Below are 19,965 nucleotides of genomic sequence, written 5' to 3' on the forward strand. Positions count from 1 at the left end.
ATCTGGTAAGTTTTACCTTCCCTCTATGTGGGATTTTAATTTCAATTTCTATTAATAGCCCCATTTCCATATATCTGTTGGTGTAATTAACCTCAGAAACACTTTTTGAATCAAGGATTATAATTAATAAATAAAAATAGATGCACAGTTGCCAATAAAATTGGCACGGTAGAGAGGTGAACTCTTATTTTTTTGCATAAATAGAGTAGCCACATTGTTACTAGAATAAAATTGGATTGGGAATACAGTCAAGTGTGGATTGCAGATCCAGAGCTCCATTATATCAAACCCTAGTTTTAAGTTCTTGTGACTTTACCACATTCTCAAGTGGCTTTTTTGTTGTTTTTGAAGTTATCACCGAGTCTATTTATTCAGCCCCTTCAGCGCGGAAGGGAGAGAGGAAAGTCCCCTATCTCCACCATTCCCAGCCGGAGATGTATTCCAGACGGCAGGCAGACTCAGGGTGGGGGCACTGCTCCATTAGACAAGTGATTTGGTTCAGTGTTTTGAAGGCTTGTGAATTCCTAGACCATCAGTCATACTTACATTCAAATATAAGTATCCAAACACATCTAAGTCCAAATATAGTACAACCGTTTTATGAGGTTGGGGTTGGGAGACAGGATTTATGTCGCCTATGGACACGTTATGTCTGCTGTTGGGTTCGTGGTTTTGAGCTGAAGTATCATAATATCTCTGTTAATAAAGAGATGTATTCCAGAGATAGGTTGTTGTTTTATTTTGTTTTGTTTTTCTGTTTCTTCTCCTTTCTCCCCTTCTTTCTCGTTGCCGTTTTCTCCTCCTTTTTCTTTTCTTTTTCATCATTGTCATCACATCTTCTTTTTCTTCTTCTTGTTGGTAACTTCGTAAGCTGAGCTACAAACAAAATAGGGATACTAGGAGTATCCAATAATAGTTAAAATATTAAGAAAAGTAAATTGTAAGTAAAATGTTCTTTTTTTTTTTTTTTACTTGTGTGTTTTGGGAGGTTCAAAAAAAAAACCAGGAGTAAGGTTTTTGTTAGAGGAGCAAAGGAGAAAGATGGAGGGAAGTGGGAAGGGAGAGTTAGGAATAAGTTCTGGAGTGGAGATTCCCATCAGCCAGCGGACCTGGGCAGGACAGAGCAGGTGCTGGGCTCTGACGGGTGCTGATGCCAACTCCCTCCCTCCTGGCAGCACTGGTTCCAGGCTCTTCAGGAGACCGAGGGCTTTTGGAGGAGAGTCAGGATATGAAAGATGCTAGGATGTCAGAAAAGATTCCTGTAAAAACATTTAGAGGAATGTACTGCTTTGCTGTACACCAGAAACTAACATTGTAAATCAACTACACTTCAATAAAAAAAAATTAAATTAAAAAAACTAAAAAAAAAAAAAAACATTTGAGGAATGTAGTGGAAAAGCAGGCGAATCCATCATTTATTATGAACCTACGTATATGGTGCTATGTAGTTTGGTGCATCCCCTTCTCGCCATGCATAATGCTTTATTGTCTACAATTTCCCCTACCCAATCGGTGCTTACTTATAAGAACATGTAATCAGACCCTAATAGGTGGGTGCCTTTGATGAGTAACTTTTAAAGACTCTTCTTATTTGTCCACGTTTTTTTCATGACTCAGAAGATCCTCCATAGTCAGGCCATCCATCTTTACAAAAATGTTACAAAATAGTTACAGTGGGACAGAGCTTAGAAATTTATAGATGCTGAAACTGAGGCCCAGAGTTCATTAAAAAGCTCTCGAGGTACTTCTTTTCTTTTCCACTTCATAGGCGTGGAAGCTGAGCCACCTGGTGGCAAAAGCAGATTTAAGTCAAAGTGTGCTGTTGAAGGAGATTTTGTCTCCTGTCTCCATGCCCAAGAAAGGGTGACTGGTGTCTGTAAGTCCTCAGCTGTGCCACCGATAAGCGAGCTTCCTGCACCATGGGAGCATGGGCTTGTTTCTTGTTCTTGCTTATTTGGCCTTAGTGCGATCAGTCTCTCAGTGGTCAGCCCTGATGGCAGGCAGTGCACTCGTGTTTTAGCTCCGAAGTTCTGCCTTGCTGTCAGTGAAAGCGTCCAGATTAGGTGGGGTTGAGTGGGATGGGGCTTTGTAAGGGAGGTGGATGCCAGTGAGGGTAGCAGTGAGGGGGTGGGAGAAAGAGAAGGGAGCGTCTTCTCTCAGAATCTGATGGGTAACCCTCCCTCCCCAGCTCCCACTCTAGTAATTAGCAATTAGACTGTCAGATTTCATGGAATGAACCATGGCAAAGCCTAGGTCTGTAAGCCCAGACTCTTATCTTATGACTTACTAAGTTATCTGCACTACCAATTTATACATTTAGATTCCATGCAATAAGCATGCCAATGAAGAAAATAAATCTTAAATTCTTGCCTTTTCGTCTGTATCCTCTACCCCACTCATTTTGTAGGACTCCAAGTGACAAGTATTTATTGAGTATCAGCTGTGTTTGAATTGGACCTAATGCTGAATTCTCAGAATAGACACCCTGTCTCAAGACTGTTGATACTATTATCTTCTTTACAATGATTCTAGGCAGAACTACAAGGGGAATATCTTTCTCCCTCTTTACTGAGGGGGGGGGGGTTAATGTCCAAGAAGATGTGAACAGGTGCCTTTCAAGGAAGGACTTGATATGTGACCTTCAAGTCAACGGCCAGTTTTTAATCTTCCATGGACAGCAGCTGCTGCTTCACGCCACAGAGTTTAGGCCACTGACCTCAAGTTTGCAAATTTTATATCCCATTACCACCCTGTGAGCTCTGTATTCCCCAGGGCCACATAGTTGATGTTTTAGCTGGAATCTGAGAAAGTGTCTGCACATTTCCTGAAGACTTGGCTAGGATTGATTTGGCAGTTCAGTCATAAAAACCCAGAGCTAGTGGCTGGGGTATACGTTATAATTACCTCACACTGTTTCCTATTTGAGCCTGGTTGTGGGTAGCTGGGTAGAGTGGTATTGCTTGTGGGATTATATTTTAAAGGACCGGGGAGTCATTTGCAATGAACACTAATAACCATTGGCTGTGTTTTCAGGGAGGCTTGGAAGTGCGGCCATAGACATGCCTGGGCTCAGATCCTGGCCCCGCCACCTACTAGGAAGAACCCTCAGACAAGTGGCTTGACCTGTTGAGCCTCAGTTTCCTCACTTATAAAACTAGATGATAATACTCTGAGTTGTCCTAAGATTTGTTGAGATAATACATTTCAAGTTCCTAGGGCAGTGGTTCCTGATGTGGTTAGCTCTGGGGAGGAGAATGGTTATAATGCTGTCATAGATAAGGAAGATGGGAGAAGGTGGAGTCACACAAAGAGACTGGATTTTTATGGCCAAAGCAAAAAGTTAGATAATCATTAGTATCTTGATACCATAGGCTCCACTTTTCATCTTGGAACAAATTATTTTTAGAAACCTAGGAAGCAGACTTGAACTTCAAAAATTTTTAGTTATAATTTTATTGGAAACTTACTTCGTGGAGATCTGGTTGTACATACCCAATGGCAATGTATGGATAAGGTTTTCACCACCCCTGCCCTCCCACCAGACAATTCCTCTAAAGAAATTTGCTTTTTTTTCCTTAGGTTTGTTTACTTTTCTTTTTTTTAATGGAAGCATTGAGGATTGATCCCAGCACCTTGTGCATGCTAAGCACACATTCTGAGCTACACTCTACCTCCAGAAGTTTGCATTTTTTAATGGGCAGATCGAGCAAACGGCCTTGTCTCCTTCCTGATACACACTTTTTTTGTTCAGGAGCCTTTGTGAAAGGAATTTAGATTTTAGGAAATGGAAGGACTGGCCTGAAAACCACTTTCTTTGGCAGCATTGCGAAGAGATACCCTGAGGGTTAGGACTGTTTTGTGGTGAGGTGGTTGGCCACTTTTGAAACGTGCTTTAATTGCCTTTATCAGAGTAAGGATTTGGTTGTGATCGGGTAGACAGGTTGACCACCGCTATTTCCAAGATGTGCTGCCTTTCAGCTCATGATCTCAGAGGTACAGAGAGAAACTCCTTCCCAGCTTGCATACATCAGATCTCAGAGAGAACTCAGGTGCTGTTCATGGCCCATCACTGTGGCCAAAGAAATGGGATACTTGGGCTGGGCTGGCCAAGACTGAGGGATGCGGAATGGGTTCCTTTTAGGAAAGAGAACTTTGGATAGTAAAGAAGAGGAAGAGATGCTGAGTGGGAAACACAACTCCCTTTTCCACAGACCTGGTGCTCCTTCATCTCATTCTGTCCCTGCTGTTTCTCTCTGGGCGCCTTGTGGACAGACCTCGCTTGCGTGATCTGGGGCCAGGCTGACTCAGATTGGCCACCCCTGAGAGGAGCCATGGCCTTCACCTTCCAACTGAGCATTCCCTTCCTTTGGCTTCATGCCTGGCAGCAATGTGATGCTCAGTCAGTACAAAGGGATTCTTATTTGTTGTTTTTCTTCTGTGCCCTATTTCTTTTGAGAAGTTGAAAATCTCTTTAGTTTTTTCATTTTCTTTTAATGATTCCCATTTTGATTTTAACAAGAGTTGGCTTTCAAGAGATCTGAAGCTATATTGAACATCCAGGAAAGTGGACCAAAACATACATTATCTTAATTTAGGCGAAGCTTTGGTAGAATTCCTGTACCCTGCACCCTAACACACCAACCTCTGGTTAACTGGCTCTAAACTCTTAAGAAGTTGCGGTTGCCTCATATTCATTCACGGCCTGTAAAAGTAAGACTGCTTTAAATAAGGATAGTTTAAACAGATAATGGTTATTTTTCTACTTGTCTTTAAAAATGTTCAAATTACCTAGTATCTCTCATTCCTTTGAGGTAAATCGCACAACCACCAGTACCATCAAAGTTTATAATAAAGTGAAGGTAAGAACACTCTGTTTTGCTGACTTCTCAGGAAATAAATACACCTCAAATAACAAAATAAGCTTTTCTTTTCAAAGTTCTGAAAACCTTTCAGGAATTTTACAAGAATATGCAAGACCATTTTTTCCCTCTTTTTTTCCCCCCAGCAGTTCTGAATTACTATACATTGTTGAACATTTGACAGAATTCTAGACAGCAAGGTCTAGTTTGACCTTGGATTGACCTGTCTGCTTACTCGTGCTTTGGCCCTTCCTTGAAAACGGGTTGACATACATTGTCATGCATTGAAGAATCAGAAAACATATCAGGCTTCCTTGCTCAATTATTTCCTCCTTTTGTTTCCATTTCCCATGACTGTAAGAATTCTGCTATTTGTGAACAGAAAAGCCAAAATTCAGCCCTTTTATAGACCTGATACAAATCAATCTCTTTTCCCTCAAAATCTTTTGTTAACTGATAGGTTTATGTTTGTCATAATGAAAGATATGGTATCGGTATAAATGTCAAAAAGTAGTTCAGTACCCCAGGGAACCCATCTCCTAGGCTGACATGCTTAATTATTTGCACAAATATGATTAAGTCATTTGTTCCTGGATTCCTCGTCTAATGAACATTAACCTCATTGAGTAGCCACGTACTTGAGATTCATGGAAGCATTTTGGTTAGTTCTTGCCACTTGCTTAAGATGGTAAACACATTGGGACTGGACTGAATGGGAGTCCCCATTCCACTGAAGAGCGCTGAGTTGCATAACAGCAATGGGTCTTCAAGTGAATGAGAAAAAGCAGAAGTGTGGTGTTGTGATGATATGTAGGAGAGTATGGCGAGGCTACAGGATGGACTAGGCTAGGTGCTGCTGCAAAGCTGTCCTTTTCTAGCTTTTTAATATGGAAAATTTTGAATATGTGCAAAACTAGAGTGAGTACTACAATGGAGCTCCAGCTTTTGCAGTCATCGGTTAATGGTCAGTCTTGTTTTATCCATTCTCTTCCCTGCTGCAGATTATTTTGAAGTAAATCCCTGAAAAATAATTAGTGAAAATTCCAATATGCATCTCTAAATGATAAGGACTGTTTAAGAAACAAACACCAGTATCACTAATTATCAGAGAAATACAAATCAAAACTGTGATGAGGTGTCACCTCACACTGGTCAGATTGGCCATCATTCAAAAGTCCACAAATAACAGATGCTGGAGAGGGTGTGGAGAAAAGGGAACCCTCCCACACTGTTGGTGGGAATGTAATTTGGGGCAGTCATTATGGAAAACAGTATGGAGCTTCCTTAAAAAACTGAAAATAGACTTACCTGATGATCCAGCAATTCCACTCCTGGGTATATATCAGGAGAAAACTCTAATTTGAAAAAATACATGCACCCCAGTGTTCATAGCAGCACTATTTATGTTAGCCAAGGCATGGTAGCAGCCTAAGTGGCCATCAACAGATAACTGGATGAAGAAGATATTTTATATATATATATATATATATATATATATACATACATATATATATATGTGTATATATATATACACACACACACACATATATAAATATACACACACACGCAGACATATACACATGTATATATACACACACACATACACACACACACATATACACATATGTATACACATACACATACACACACTGTGCAGCCATAAAAAAGAATGAAATAATGCCATTTGCAGCAACATGGATGGACCTAGAGATTATTATACTAAGTGAAGTAAGTCAATGGAGAAAGACAAATATGTGATATCACTTATATGTGGAATCTAAAAAAAAATGATACAAATGAACTTATTTACAAAACAGAAAGAAACTCACAGACATAGAAAACAAACTTACAGTTACCAAAGGGGAATGGAGGTGGGGGAGGGATAAATTAGGACTTTGGGATTAGCAGGTACAAACCACTATATCTAAAATAGATAACAAGGTCCTAATGTGTAGCACAGGGAACTACATTCAATATCTTGTAATAACTATAATGAAAACAAATATGAAAAAGAATATACATATGTATTACCAAATCACTTTGCTGTACACCAGAAACTAACACAACATTGTAAATCAACTATACTTCAATAGAAAAAAAGAAAAAAAAAACAGACAATACTACTATCACATTTTAAATTAGCATTAATTAAAAAATCATCAAATATTCAGTGGATATTTAAATTTCCCTGATTTGGTTATAAACTTTATTTTTTATAATTCATTCAAATCAGGATCCAAATTAAGTCCACATTTTGTAATTGGTTGACAAGTCTCTTTTAAACATTTAAAAATATATAAATGGTCTGTCTCTCACTTTTTAGTATAATTTATTTATTGAAGAAATTTGTTAATGCTGTGTATCACCTCTGTATGGAACCTAAAAAATGCTGACCTCAGAAACAGAGTGGAGTGGTGGTTTCCAGGGGCTGAAGGGTGGGGGACATGGGGAGATATTGGTCAGAGGGTGCAAACTTCTAGTTATAAGATAAACAAGTTCTGAGGATCTAACCTAGTGAGTGTAGCTACTACTATCGTACTATATACTTAAAAGTTGCTAAGAGAGGAGATCTTAAATGTTCTCACCATAAAAAAGAAATAGTACTTATGTAACCAAGTAGGCGTGTTAGCTAATGCTATGGTGGTAATCATTTTGCAATATTTAAATGTATCAAATCAACATGTTGTAGACTTTAAACTTATGCAATATTATGTATCAATTATATCTCCATAAAGTGGGCAAAAAAAGAAACTGGTTCATGTCCTGTAGAGCTGTGTTACTTAAAATGCCAGTCCATTAACTGCTTGTTACCAGTCCGTGATGAGATGAGAAGCATGTGCCAGCATATAAATCCAGCATGTCACTAAGCACACTATTTAGCAAGCTGAAATTTTTTCATAGCAAGACTTTCTTCATGAAGGAAACAGTGAGATGATTTACATTCCAGCTTAAGCTCCTTGTCTCATTATAGACCCCTAATATATAGTGTGTGGATCAGCACCGGCCAGTCCTTGGACCACACTTTGAGTACAGAGCTGTAGGGTTTCTCACGGCCTAGTGATGACTGCATTCCAGTGGTGGTGGTGCTTATTGTCTTCCTCTTTCCCCTGTATTTGCTGTGACTTGCCAGTTAGAGCTAGAAGCTTGATACAATTCGAAATCAGCTTTCCGGCAAGAAGACTTTATAAGTGGTATTTGTACTTTTATTACGAGGCATATCATATCTGCTAGTCTTTTTGTGAGGTTAGCAGCCATTAATGATCATTGTCTAGGTCTTTTCATTTATTAGTGTAGCAGAATGGGAATCTTTGAATTCTGTCATTTCCTATTTGTTTCTTAATACCATAAAATTTGTGTCTAATTTTGAACTTACGCTTGATGCTTCACAGCCAGCAACGTCTGCAATGCTGCCAGACATGCTTTTTCTGCACTTGTCTAAACTGACCCATGTCTTTGAGGGTTGTGGACAAATTATTTAATATCTAACACTGGGGCTTAGCAATTATGAGGTCTAACATGGTGGGAAATGTACACAGTTGGAGCCAGGCACTTCATGGGACAGACAAGGAAGGATATCATTCTACAAGGCTCCATTCCTCTCCCCTAAGCCCATGGTCTTTTGTGAGAGTCAAGACAGAGGCGTGTATTGAGGTGTTATTTATTTACGGTAGGAGTTTCAGGCAAGGGCTCCTAAAAAGTTGGTAAGTCTTTGGACTATGAGTGGAAAGAAGATGTTTGCAGAAATTTTAACATTCAGAAGTGAGTGTACACTCATTTCAGCATGGCTTTCTCAGGAATACTCTTTTTAGTTAAGAAATAGTAGCTATCAACTAAACTTATTGGCAATCATTTCACAGTGTATGTAAGTCAGATAATTATACCGTATGCCTTAAACTGTATGTCAATTATAACTCAATAAAACTGGAAAAAAATCAAAAAAGAAATAGGAACAAATACAGCTTTAGTGATTCAAATGAAATATTCTGGAAAACACGGGTATAACCAGATCCCCTTGGGAAAGGTAGCTGCCCCAGTAGCTTCACTCTGATCGTTTGTGGGGGATAGAGTGCGTGTGTGTGCGCACAGCTTGCACTCCCTGTGTGAATTTCATGTCAGTGAAAGATGTTTGCCATTCCTTGAAGCTTAACATGTTTCTACGGTGTGTTGTTCTACAGTGTGTGTGTGTGTGTGTATATATAAAATGACAGGTTTTTTCGAATGGAAGGTGTGTCTTTGGGATCTGCTGCAGAGAGGATCTGCAACCTTTTAGGTATGTCAGGAGGTAGAGTGGGTGGATGTGCCAGCACTGTCTCCTTCTCAGAGGTTGTCACTATGTGGAAGTATTGTCCTGCTATTTAGCACACGCTCTGTTTGATGAGGGCTTGAAACACGTATACTGTCACACTTTCCCTAGAGCCCACAGGTATTGAGAGGACAGTGCTGGCATCACTCAGGCTGAGGGGTATCTTTTGGATTGGGTTTCAGGGAAGAGCTGTGCTTGTGTTTGGAGTGAGCATTGTCACTTTCTCTGTGTAATGGACAGTGTGCCGGCAGCCTCTGAATTAAGTCATAGAGGCATGAGTCTGGAGGGTTTTTTAGAACCTTATCTGGATCACCCTGGCCTTGGTGCAGCTTGTTGTCTCTCTAAGCCTGGTCACGTAGTTGCCTGCATGACCTTTTGATTTCTGCTTGAAGCTACTTTCCAAAAGCAAGACATACGGATGTTCCAGGGTATACACAAAATACATTCCAATGGCAGCTGTGGGTAGGTTTTGAATTACCCACATTTTGAATCTCTACATTGCTCCCCACTCACTCACTTCCCTCAACATCAAATGTGTTAAGAGCTGAGAGGTATTTTTACCAGAGGGAACAGGGTAGGATATTCACCCTGTAGGAACTTTTAGAAACAGAAATACCACTCTATAAGAGTGAGTGTTCCTGAAATGTATTCCTTCTACCATTGCTTTCCTTTTCCAATACACTTTGTAAGGTCTGTCTTAAAATTTTTGTTTTTGCAGACCTAAGAAAAGAAAACCAGAGCGCAAAAAATTATGCACAAGTGATTTTATATAAAGAACACATTCTCTTTGGGGTATTTATGGAAACATCTTTCTAATCTCTAATCTAAAAATCTTTAGTACTAGCCTTGGAATGTTTTATTAATAAATTCTTTTGGTTTTTAATTAGTGATTTATGACATGTTTCCATTGTGTGGCCTTTGAACAATTATTTCACTTCTCTGAATTTCAGGTTGCTCATCTGAAAATGAACACAGCAATACATATTCTTGATAGGACTTGGGGGAAGGGTCACACAATCATTTTGTAAGTTACAAAGCTCTCTACAAGTTACCAATTATTATGTTGATTCTACATCGTGACTTCACATGGACTAGATAAATTCCCGATTCAGTCAAATTCCCTCAAATTTAGACTATTTTATTAAAATTTTTCCAGATATCTAAACGTCTAGAAATAAATGCTTATAACTTTGCTTCAACTACAAAGTTAAAAAAAAAAAGCTTGTCAAATTCTTGATTCCTAATATTATGAATTGTTCCTTTCTATGAAATAATCTCAAACTCTGCATGCTGTTAGCTAAATTTCTCTGAATTTTTAGAAACTTAAACTCTATTAATGATTTGTTTTCTTTTCTTTTTTGTTCCTTAGTAACAGTGTTGTGTCTGTTCTGATTAAAAGATTTGGTAGAGAAATGTTTTTAAGAGACCCATTGCCTGTTGACTCTTACGAAATAGAGTTTGAGATAGAAGATCACCAAAGCTTTTGAGGCTGTAAAATATTTCTAAATGATGCATCTGGAACATGGGAAAGTTTTACTGTCATACCCCATGAATTTCATTTATGGGTATCTTTTGTTATATATTTGACTTTTCGTTTTAATTTTGTCAAATTTAAACAAGTAGATGAAATGATATTGATTTCTTATTAGCAATTGTCTTTTTCATTCCTTTATTTTATTATTTAATTTCTTACAAATATATTTATCTTTCCATTAGATGAAATGCTCACCACTGTGACAGAATCCTCTCTAACTTAGGTTGTCTTAGTCGGAAGTACATTTGAAATCCTAAACCTTTATTTGCCATTTAAGATGCAGGTATTGTGCTAGGTGCTGGGGTTGTAAAGATATATCTGAATTTTCTGTCTTTAAGGGGCTCACATTGCAAAAGAGAGGGTAACAGCTTGGTTCCAGGGGATCTGAAATGCTAGAATAACTTGAGGACAAGGGCGAGGCCCCCAAATAGAGTTCAAAACAGACCTGCTTCCTTGCTTCCGTTGGAAACTACTCTTTCTGGAAATGGCTCACTGAATCCTCGGGTCTGTGAACCAGACCTGGGTCCTGATTTTATATCATAGCTGCTGGTGGGGTGGGATCTTCTGGTTTGTAAAATAATTCAGGCATGTTGAGGATTAGAATACCCAGTTACTGCCCAGGTTTTAAGTTCCTGATTTATGGACTTAGGGATATTCCGTATTGGCCTAATGGGCGCCTGCTGAGGGTGGGGGATAGCACTGGGCCTGGGGCTGGGGCTGCCCCAGGACTGTGTGGAGTGGCCTGAATTTAAGTGGGTTTGTTCTCACAGCTCACTGGGCAGCTTGCTGTAGCTGCAGGGACCATGGGCTTGAGTGGCCAAGTTTCCCTCTGGTTGCCTGCCGTGGAATGTGTTTTCCCATAGAAACAACATTTTAAGTTGTGGTCGGGTTCCCAGACCAGCCTACAATAGCCTATTTAGCTGATAATGCAGCCGAGAGACTGCTATTTGACTAGCCTGGGGACCAAACCACCATCTATTAACGTTGTTTCTATTGGAAAAACCATTCCAAGTTCTAAATACCAATATAGAAATGACATTTTGGAGCCCTACCTGTTTGTCAGTTGGGAGCTGGCAGTCCTGGGGCTGGAGTATTGAATCACCCTGCACTCCCAGCTCTTGAAGGACGCCTTACTTTCGCCTCCGTCTGACCCCACTGGCTGGTTTTCCTGTCTTTTCCTGAGGCTGCCAGTACATTCAGAAGATATTATCTCCCTGGCCAGAGCTCTTGGTTTGAGAACTTCTGGGAAGTGGTGAGAATCATGGTTTCCATCCCTCATTTCTTCTGTGGGTGGTAAAGAAGTGGGAAGGGACCAGTCGGAGCTTTGGGGCAGTGGACCCTGCAGACACCACCCTGGGCCTTCCTGTCACTATGCAGGTTCTGGATCACCCGCCTCCTTGACCTGTCTGTGTTTCAGTCACTGCTCGAATTTTGCCCACTGTTTAGAAAAGTACCATGTGGCTTTGGCTTGAGTAAATGGAGTGAATATTTCAGTCCAAGAAAACATCATGCTGGTCCTTGAACTCTTAGGTAAAGCCGAGGGATTGCAGAGTTCTGGGAAGCAGTTCTTCCGAAGCACCGTGGGTTTTTTTTGAAGCCGTCAGTCAAATCTTCATAGAGGCTGGAGAGATGCAGATTGGAGACACTTTTTTTTTTCTTTCTGTTTTGAGGAGACCCTTTCTCATCCCTATAGAGTCAAATAGTAAAGTTCCAACTTCATAAACCAACACACCTCTCCCAATGTTTATATGGGAGTCCCTTTTATATACCCAACCAGGGGTGTGGTGCTGGCGGGCCAGACACAGATCCCTTCCCTTAGAGAAAAGTAGGTCTAGTGCAGGTTAAGTGTGACAGCAAGGTAGTCTGTTTGGGAGTGCCACCTGGGTGGTTTCATGGTCAGGGCAGACTCTCAGGGCTGTTTAACCCGGGGCATCAGAGGCAGAAAGTGCCCCATGCTTCAGTGGGATCTGCACTAGCTACACACACACCCATGTGCTTCTGGTCTTCATGGTTCAATGTCTAGTTTCCTGTTCCAGTGCACCCTGTGGCTGAAAATTCTTCCTTTTTTTTTCCCCCTAAAGAAAAGCACACAGATGCACATGTTCCAGTCACCTATGAAAAATTCCAACGGGATTTAAGTTGGCTGCCAGTCCAAAATGACCTTCCGGAGTTGGGGAACTGCCTTTGCAGTTCTCTGTTTCCTTAGCTAAGGAGGGCTGAGTGTGTGTGTGTGAGATATGGTGACAAATTCTTTGACTCTTAAGATCTTGGGCTATTACTTTTGATCAGCACAAAGTCCCCACAAAAGCACAAGTTAGGGTATACTGCAAATGAAATTGTGGATGCCACACCCTCTCTGTGCTGCCAGTCCTGTTACCCTGATCAGCAGTGGAAAAAGCTTCCTTTCAAGAAGTGCATCCGGACCAACCTCTCAGGGCCGCCTGGTGAACTTTGTGACGGTTGTCTTTAGGAACTGGCCACCCATGCTGGCTCCATCAGGGACTTTGATCAGTCATAACAACGTGCCGTGAGAAAATACACGGAGACCTTTGTTGAGTTGCTTTGGGGATTTTTCGTTTTGTTTTGCTAAAGAAGTAAGTAGAATAAGGTAGTCGTATATGATTGTTTTCTCTACACTGAGTTTGTATTTTCTCAAAGGAAATCTATTGATCCCTGAGTTATAAACATTGGTAACATTACTCATCAGAATAAATGAATAATCAGCATGTCCACAAAATAACCAAGGCATGAAACCATTGTACATGAATGTTTAACTGCTTGTTACCTTTTAAATAGGCATGAAATATTCTTCCTTGAAGCAGATTAATTTCTAAGAGCTAGTCTCACTAGTAGACAGTCTTCCGTGTTGGTAGCATTTACAGCTGGCCTAGTTATCACACCGAAGAGATGGGATGAATCTTTGTTAACGGGTTTGTGCTTACTGAGGCCTTTAGTCTGTGTTACCTTATGTGCTTCTGAATGGGCTCCAGAATATTCTAGGCACAGCAAGCATTGTTTCCCTGCTTGAGGAACAATTAGACTGGGATCAGAGGGGCTGGGGGAAGGTTTCACAGATAAGCATTTAGACATATAATTATTTAAACTATAGAATTACAATATAGTGTATGTTGGTTTTGAGAAGTATGTCTGAAATTGTGTTGGTAGGTTGAAACACAGTGGCTTAATCAGGGAGGAGGGATTAACATGATGGGGGGAGACGGAATTAGACAGTCAGTGGGAAAGACAGAAGAGCTAATATGAAGATAGGAGGAGGGAGGAGGGGGTGTGTGCATGAGTGGAGGCTGAGTGGGTGAAGAGGAGGAGTGGAGGAAGGTGGAAGTTGAAGGTCAGATATGATGAGAGTGAGCAGGGAGGATAGGCTTACCTGGTAGGGATCTGAAGCTAACAGTGGGATCTTTACTGTTTGAGGAGAGTAAAGGTCCTGCTCTGGGTTGTAGGAGAACAGGATGAAGCGTGGTGAACGTGAAAAGACGCTTTGCTCCATTATCCTGATGGAATAGAGAGGAAATAGGAAGCCAGGAAAAAGGTGTGCTATTAGTCCAACAGTGAAACACCAGGATTTGGACAAGGAATTTCCTAATGGAGTTTGAGAATCTAAGAGGAATTTCAGCAGCGGGATGAAGTAAAACTAATGAGCCCTCTTAGCAACTCAAAGGAAGCATCCAGTCATAGCTCAGATAGTCCCCTTGGACGGAGCTCCCCCTGAATGACGAGGCCAGATGCCCTGGTTCGGGGCTCCCTTAGCTCCCCAGGCAGACCTTGATGTCAGTGTTTTGCTGTCATAGTAATATGCTCTGCATACATGTCTATCTTCTTCTGAGAGCAAAGACTGTGTCATGGTCATTTTGGGGGGAATGTAACAGTTTATTTATAATTGCATGGTAATAGCATGCAATGCATGGTTACTTTTCCATAAACTTTTAATTTTAGAACAGTTTTAGATTTACAAAAAATCACGAGGGTTATACAGAGAATTCCCATAAACTCGGGACACAAATTCCTCTGTTGTTAGCCTCTTAGACTAGTTTGATGCATTTATTACAATTAACGAATCAATATTGATATATTTTTGTTAACTAAAATCCATTCTTTATTCAGATTTCCTTAGTTTTTAACTGGATGTCTTTTTTTTTCCTGTTCAGGATCCCATCTAAGACACCACATTCCATTTAGTTATCATGTCTTCTTAGGCTCTGACAGTTTTGCAGACTTCCGTTGTTTGTGATGACCTTCATAGTTTTAAAGACTATAGGTCAGGAATTTTGTAGATTGTCCCTTAATTGGGATTCTTTGGGAAGAAAGTCACTGTGCCCAGCCCACATGTAAGGAGTAGGGAGTTAGGCTTTGCCTCCTTGAAGGCAGAGGTATCTACACAAATTATTTGCAATTTGCCAGCACAAGAGATTTATCTCTTCTTTCCTGTTTGTTTATTCATTTATTTATCCGACTGGACCCGTAGACATTTAGTTGATCCTTTGGATTATAACCCAGCACTGCTTTTGTTACCTTTTTGCTTAGGTGGCCACTGGGAGCTCTTCATTTGAATTCTGTATCCTTGACTTGCCCCCATCATTGTGGGTATTTTTTCCTGCTTCGACACTTTCTTACTTTCCACTTTCTGTCACCAGAAGATGCTCCAGGCTTCTCTTGTGTATTTCTTGCTCAGCCCTGGGGTCAGTCAGGTGTCCCAGGAACCCTGGCTCCTTTTACTGGAGAATGGCATCAGGAAGCAAGATCTGGGTGTGAAGTATACCCATCTTAGTCACTTTTATTTCTTATCTAACATAGTGCCTAACACAGAATAGACTCTCACTAAATATTGTTGAATGGCTTTGTGCTTGTGAACAAGGTGATTATTCCCGTGCCCTGTTGTGTGCCCAGCAGTGAACTTACTGGCTGCACAGGAAGATGAGTTGTGTGATCTCGAATACCTTGAGTTTGAGGTGGGAACAGAACATTTGATTCTAGATGCCCTGAGAGTAGGACCTAAAGAGAGAAAAAGAGAGATGGGGAGAAAGGAAGGGAGGGGAGGAGGGAGGAGAAGAGAAAGAAGGGAGGGAAGGAAGGCTTGAAAAACAGACAGACCTGGGCTTTGGAGGAAAGGGTAATGGAGTCACTAATCTTCCAGAAATGGGAGACAACAAGAAGGGGATAAAGCTCCTTCAAACGTGACTATGAATGGTTCTTCTTTCTGTTCCTTTTGAGATCATTTTTATTAAGAAAAAGTGCACGAGGTGGGTTAGAGAGGTTGACTGGCTGGCTGGCTTCGTCTTCAAAGGAGAAAACCAGGATTGTCGGTGTCCCAGCCAGGGCTGGCCCAGACGATGCAGAAGTGAGTCCCTGGGTCTGGAGAGCCCAGCTGAAGCTTGAGGGGACCACGGAAGCTGCCTTCACTGCTGGGGTTGGAAGTTTCATCACTTGGTTTGTTGTGACTGGCAGATGGGCTGGGACTGTCACGCGTGGTGTTCATATCACTGCTAGGAGATGTGACCTCTGCCTTTGGCTGCAGCTGCAAAGAGGGCCAGAGTAAAGGGCCGAAAATGGGGGGGGGGGGGAGGTGGCATTTGCAAGGCTTGTTGGAGTAGTGGATCCCTTTGGCAGATAGTACTCATGGTTTTTCTTTTCACCTTGATAAAACAATGTGTCAAAGAACAAATAAAATAACGAGGTGTGGCTCACAATATACGTAGCTCATTTGTGTATTATAGGTTTCTCAGGATTTATTGCATTTTTGATAGTCAAAGTTATAATTATTTTAAAACTCTGAAACAGTGTTACTTTGAGGCATGTTACATGGGCAGCTGGGCACCCTTCATTAGGTGGGGGCATTGCCTTTTTGAACCCCCTCCACACTTAGACCCAAGAGGACTAAATCATAACTTTTCTCCCCAAGGATCCAAAAAGCAGGCAACACATGGAGCAGGGTCTATCTTATGAACCTTACCTGATACTTCGTATTCTCCTTGCCCAAGGATTTCTCGCTTCACAGGCTGAGAAACTCATGCACATGAAATAAGAGCCCCTTGGATTTGTTTTTACTATTCCGGTCTTGTCTGAAAAGGAGTTTGCACGTGGGATAGGAAGCCGAAAGGCTCTCTGGCTGTAAGAGAGGCCAGACTCACAGAAGAGGGTTCTGGCTGAAGAATGTGGACACACTGCAGACATCTTGCAGAGAGGCCAGTTCTTGCCATGATGTGGTCAGACGTGGTAGAGCCCAGCTGTTTGCTCCATTGAGAGGGCCTTCAGCTCGCCCACACAATCTCTGAGTGCTGTGTCTGAACTGGCTCCAAACAGCCAGCCTGCTGCGGCTCACCCCTCCCCCAGAGTCATTGGAGTTGGGTTGCTGCAGAGCACAATATTCAAAGCAACTGGTGGGAAAAGTGACAGAGAAAGACTTAGCAATGAAAAACCTATAATCTACAGCAGTAAAGTGGAATATAAACATGTCTCCCTGTTTCCCCTGTGAACTATTAGGATACAAGTGAAAAACAATTTATACTTTATCTTTTGTCTACTGATGGACATTTTGTGATTTTTGTTACTCATGCCACCATGAATGCTACTGGCTGAATATTATCTTGTCCTCTGAATCCATCTTTGCCTTAACATAGGGACTTAGGCAGTACTCCGGAATAAGACTTCCTGAGTTCACACCCGCATTCTTTACTTCCAGTCTGTGGGACCTTGGCCACTTTCTTTAACCTTCCTCAGTCATAGTTTCCTTGCTGTAAAAGACAGTAATAATAGAATTTAGCTCAAAGGTTCACATGAAGGTGAATTAATATATCTTTAGCACTTAGTATATTTTTTTACCTTTGAATTTAACCTTTGATTTACTGAATGCTACTGCCACTTGCCCAGAGCTCTAGCTCTGACTTTTTTTTCGGTTGTGGGTTGGTGGGCAGGGCTGATGAAATGAAAAGGAAGAGGAAGAGGTATGAATGTTACACTTTGATTTACACACAAAAAGTAAATCGCTTCATTAAAGATTTGTCGTCTTTGTTAATGCTTTTTGCACTGAAACCTGAGTTAAATGTTTTGTAATGGAAGTATTCCAGCGTGTCTACTTCAGACTTTACATGTCTTAGTGCTTTCCAACTTAAATAAGACATTCATTTATTTCTAGAATTAAAGCTGGTTTTTTTTTTTTTTTTTTTTTTTTGTCTATGTATAAAGAGAACAAGTGCCACCCAGCTTGTTTGAACCTATTCTGTTAGTTTGCAGTTCTCAAGACCAAAGTCATCAGTGGAGAAATCTTACACCTTTCTAATACTTTGCACTAAGCCACGAGACATAATAGTATGTAGTGTCATTAGAGAACGAATGGTAATGAGATGAAAGCAACTGTCATTTGAGGATGTTTGTTGAAATTAAATCATGTATTACTTATTATAAAGGACAAAGTTATTAAACTCAAAAAAGTCAGAGCGTGCAAACAAAATAAATCATAATTCAACATTCTATAAAATTCTAAGAAATCCAGTGAAATGAAAATGAACAGTACAGACTGTTTCATTCTGATGAAGCAGAAAGTACCCTGTTTATGAGATATGTATTTATATGTATATATATTCTTTTTTCTGATTCTTTTCCATTATGGTTTATTACAAGATATTGACTATAGTTCCCTATGCTATATAGTAAATCCTTGTTGCTTATCTATTTTGTATATAGTGGTGTGCATCTGTTAATTCCATACTCCCAATTTATCTCTCCCCACCCCTCCCTTTTGGTAACCATAAGTTTGTTTTCTATGTCTGTGAGTCTGTTTCTGTTTTGTAAATAATTTTATTTGTATTATGTTTTAGATTCCACATGTAAGTGATATTATATAATATTTGTTTTTGTCTGACTTTACTTCACTTAGTATGATAATCTCTGGGTCCATCCATGTTGCTGCAAATAGCAACATTTCATTCTTTTTTATAGCTGAGTAATATTCCATTTATAAATGTACCACATCTTCTTTATCCATTCATCTGCTGATGGACACTTAGGTTGCTTCCATGTCTTGGCTGTTGCAAATAATTCAGCTGTGTACATTAGGGTGCATGTATCTTTTCAAATTAGCATTTTCTCCAGATACATGTCCAGGAATGGGATTGCTGGATTAAATAGCCCTATTTTTAGTTTTTTAAGGAATCTCCATACCATTCTCCATAGTGGCTGCACCAATTTACATTCCCACCACCAGTGTGCAAAGGCTCCCTTTTCTCCACACCCTCTCCAGCATTTATTATTTGTTGAATTTTGGTGACAGCCAGGAAGGTCATACTTTTAAAGTAAAATTGTTACTTTAAATAAAAGATGATGATCAAAGTATGACAGCACATATTTTAAAGGTGAACGGTTATGGATGGGCATTAATTGAGAAAGCAAAAAAAACTCTCTCTTCTTCAGATCCTCATCTCTTAAGGCAACCAGTTTTAACCATTTCTGGTTTTAGTTCTTCTCATATTTATCCCCATGACCATGTTCTGTGCTTGTGCTTCTGTGTCTGGATTTAAACAGTACCTGCTGACTTCTTGCCATGAGAGATGGGGTCATAGCTCACTTAGATATATCTATACCTTATACTCTGTCTTCTTCCCATTTTAAAAAAACAATTATAGAATGACTTTCAGTTATTGATATTTGAAAACATTGTATACTTAAAACTGTATTCCTTGGATCAACTGTTTTATTCCTCTCCATACCTTTCTTTCCAACTTGCTTCTGGATTTATGACCCATGAAGGATTGAAACATTTACATTTTGTTTTATAACCATTGTAAATTGTGACATCGTCCATGTTTTGTCTGTAGGTTGATTCAAAAGAAACAACAAAGAGTGTCTTTATTTCTGTGATTTTTCAAATACCTTGGAAAGCCTTTTGAATATCTTGCTTTGTAGAACTAATGGCTGCTTCTGGACTCTTTTTTTTTTTTTCCTTAGCTTTTTCACCCTGCTATATGTGAATGAATATTCCATAAATACACTCATTCTTGTCAGACAATATGTCCTGCTTTTTGTTTGAAAACATGGTTGCTCCAACCACAGGACACCCTACAGAGGCTCAAGGGGTCCCCTGAAGCTATTCCAGGATTTGGTCTGGGGTTGAACTGGATCCATTGGAGTTGTTGTAATGGGCTGTTGCTGGTGGGAAGGTTGGAAGTGGTTGACTTCGGCCTGGATTGGCATTTTAGATTGAGAGAAATTTTATGAAGTTTGGAAGGTTTGCGTGTCCCCCTACCCCCAGCCTTCTCTCA

The 19,965-nt window shown here is 40.3% G+C and overlaps 1 protein-coding gene across 1 annotated transcript in view; it reads left to right on the forward strand.

The window, feature by feature from the left end:
* FBN1 (fibrillin 1) overlaps nucleotides 1–19,965 on the forward strand; it is a 239,305-nt gene that overhangs the window by 9,044 nt on the left and 210,296 nt on the right. The gene's annotated exons all lie outside the window — the stretch shown is intronic.

This window comes from Camelus dromedarius, chromosome 5 (genome assembly GCF_036321535.1).
Source record: "Camelus dromedarius isolate mCamDro1 chromosome 5, mCamDro1.pat, whole genome shotgun sequence".
Classification (NCBI taxonomy): Eukaryota; Metazoa; Chordata; class Mammalia; order Artiodactyla; family Camelidae; genus Camelus; species Camelus dromedarius.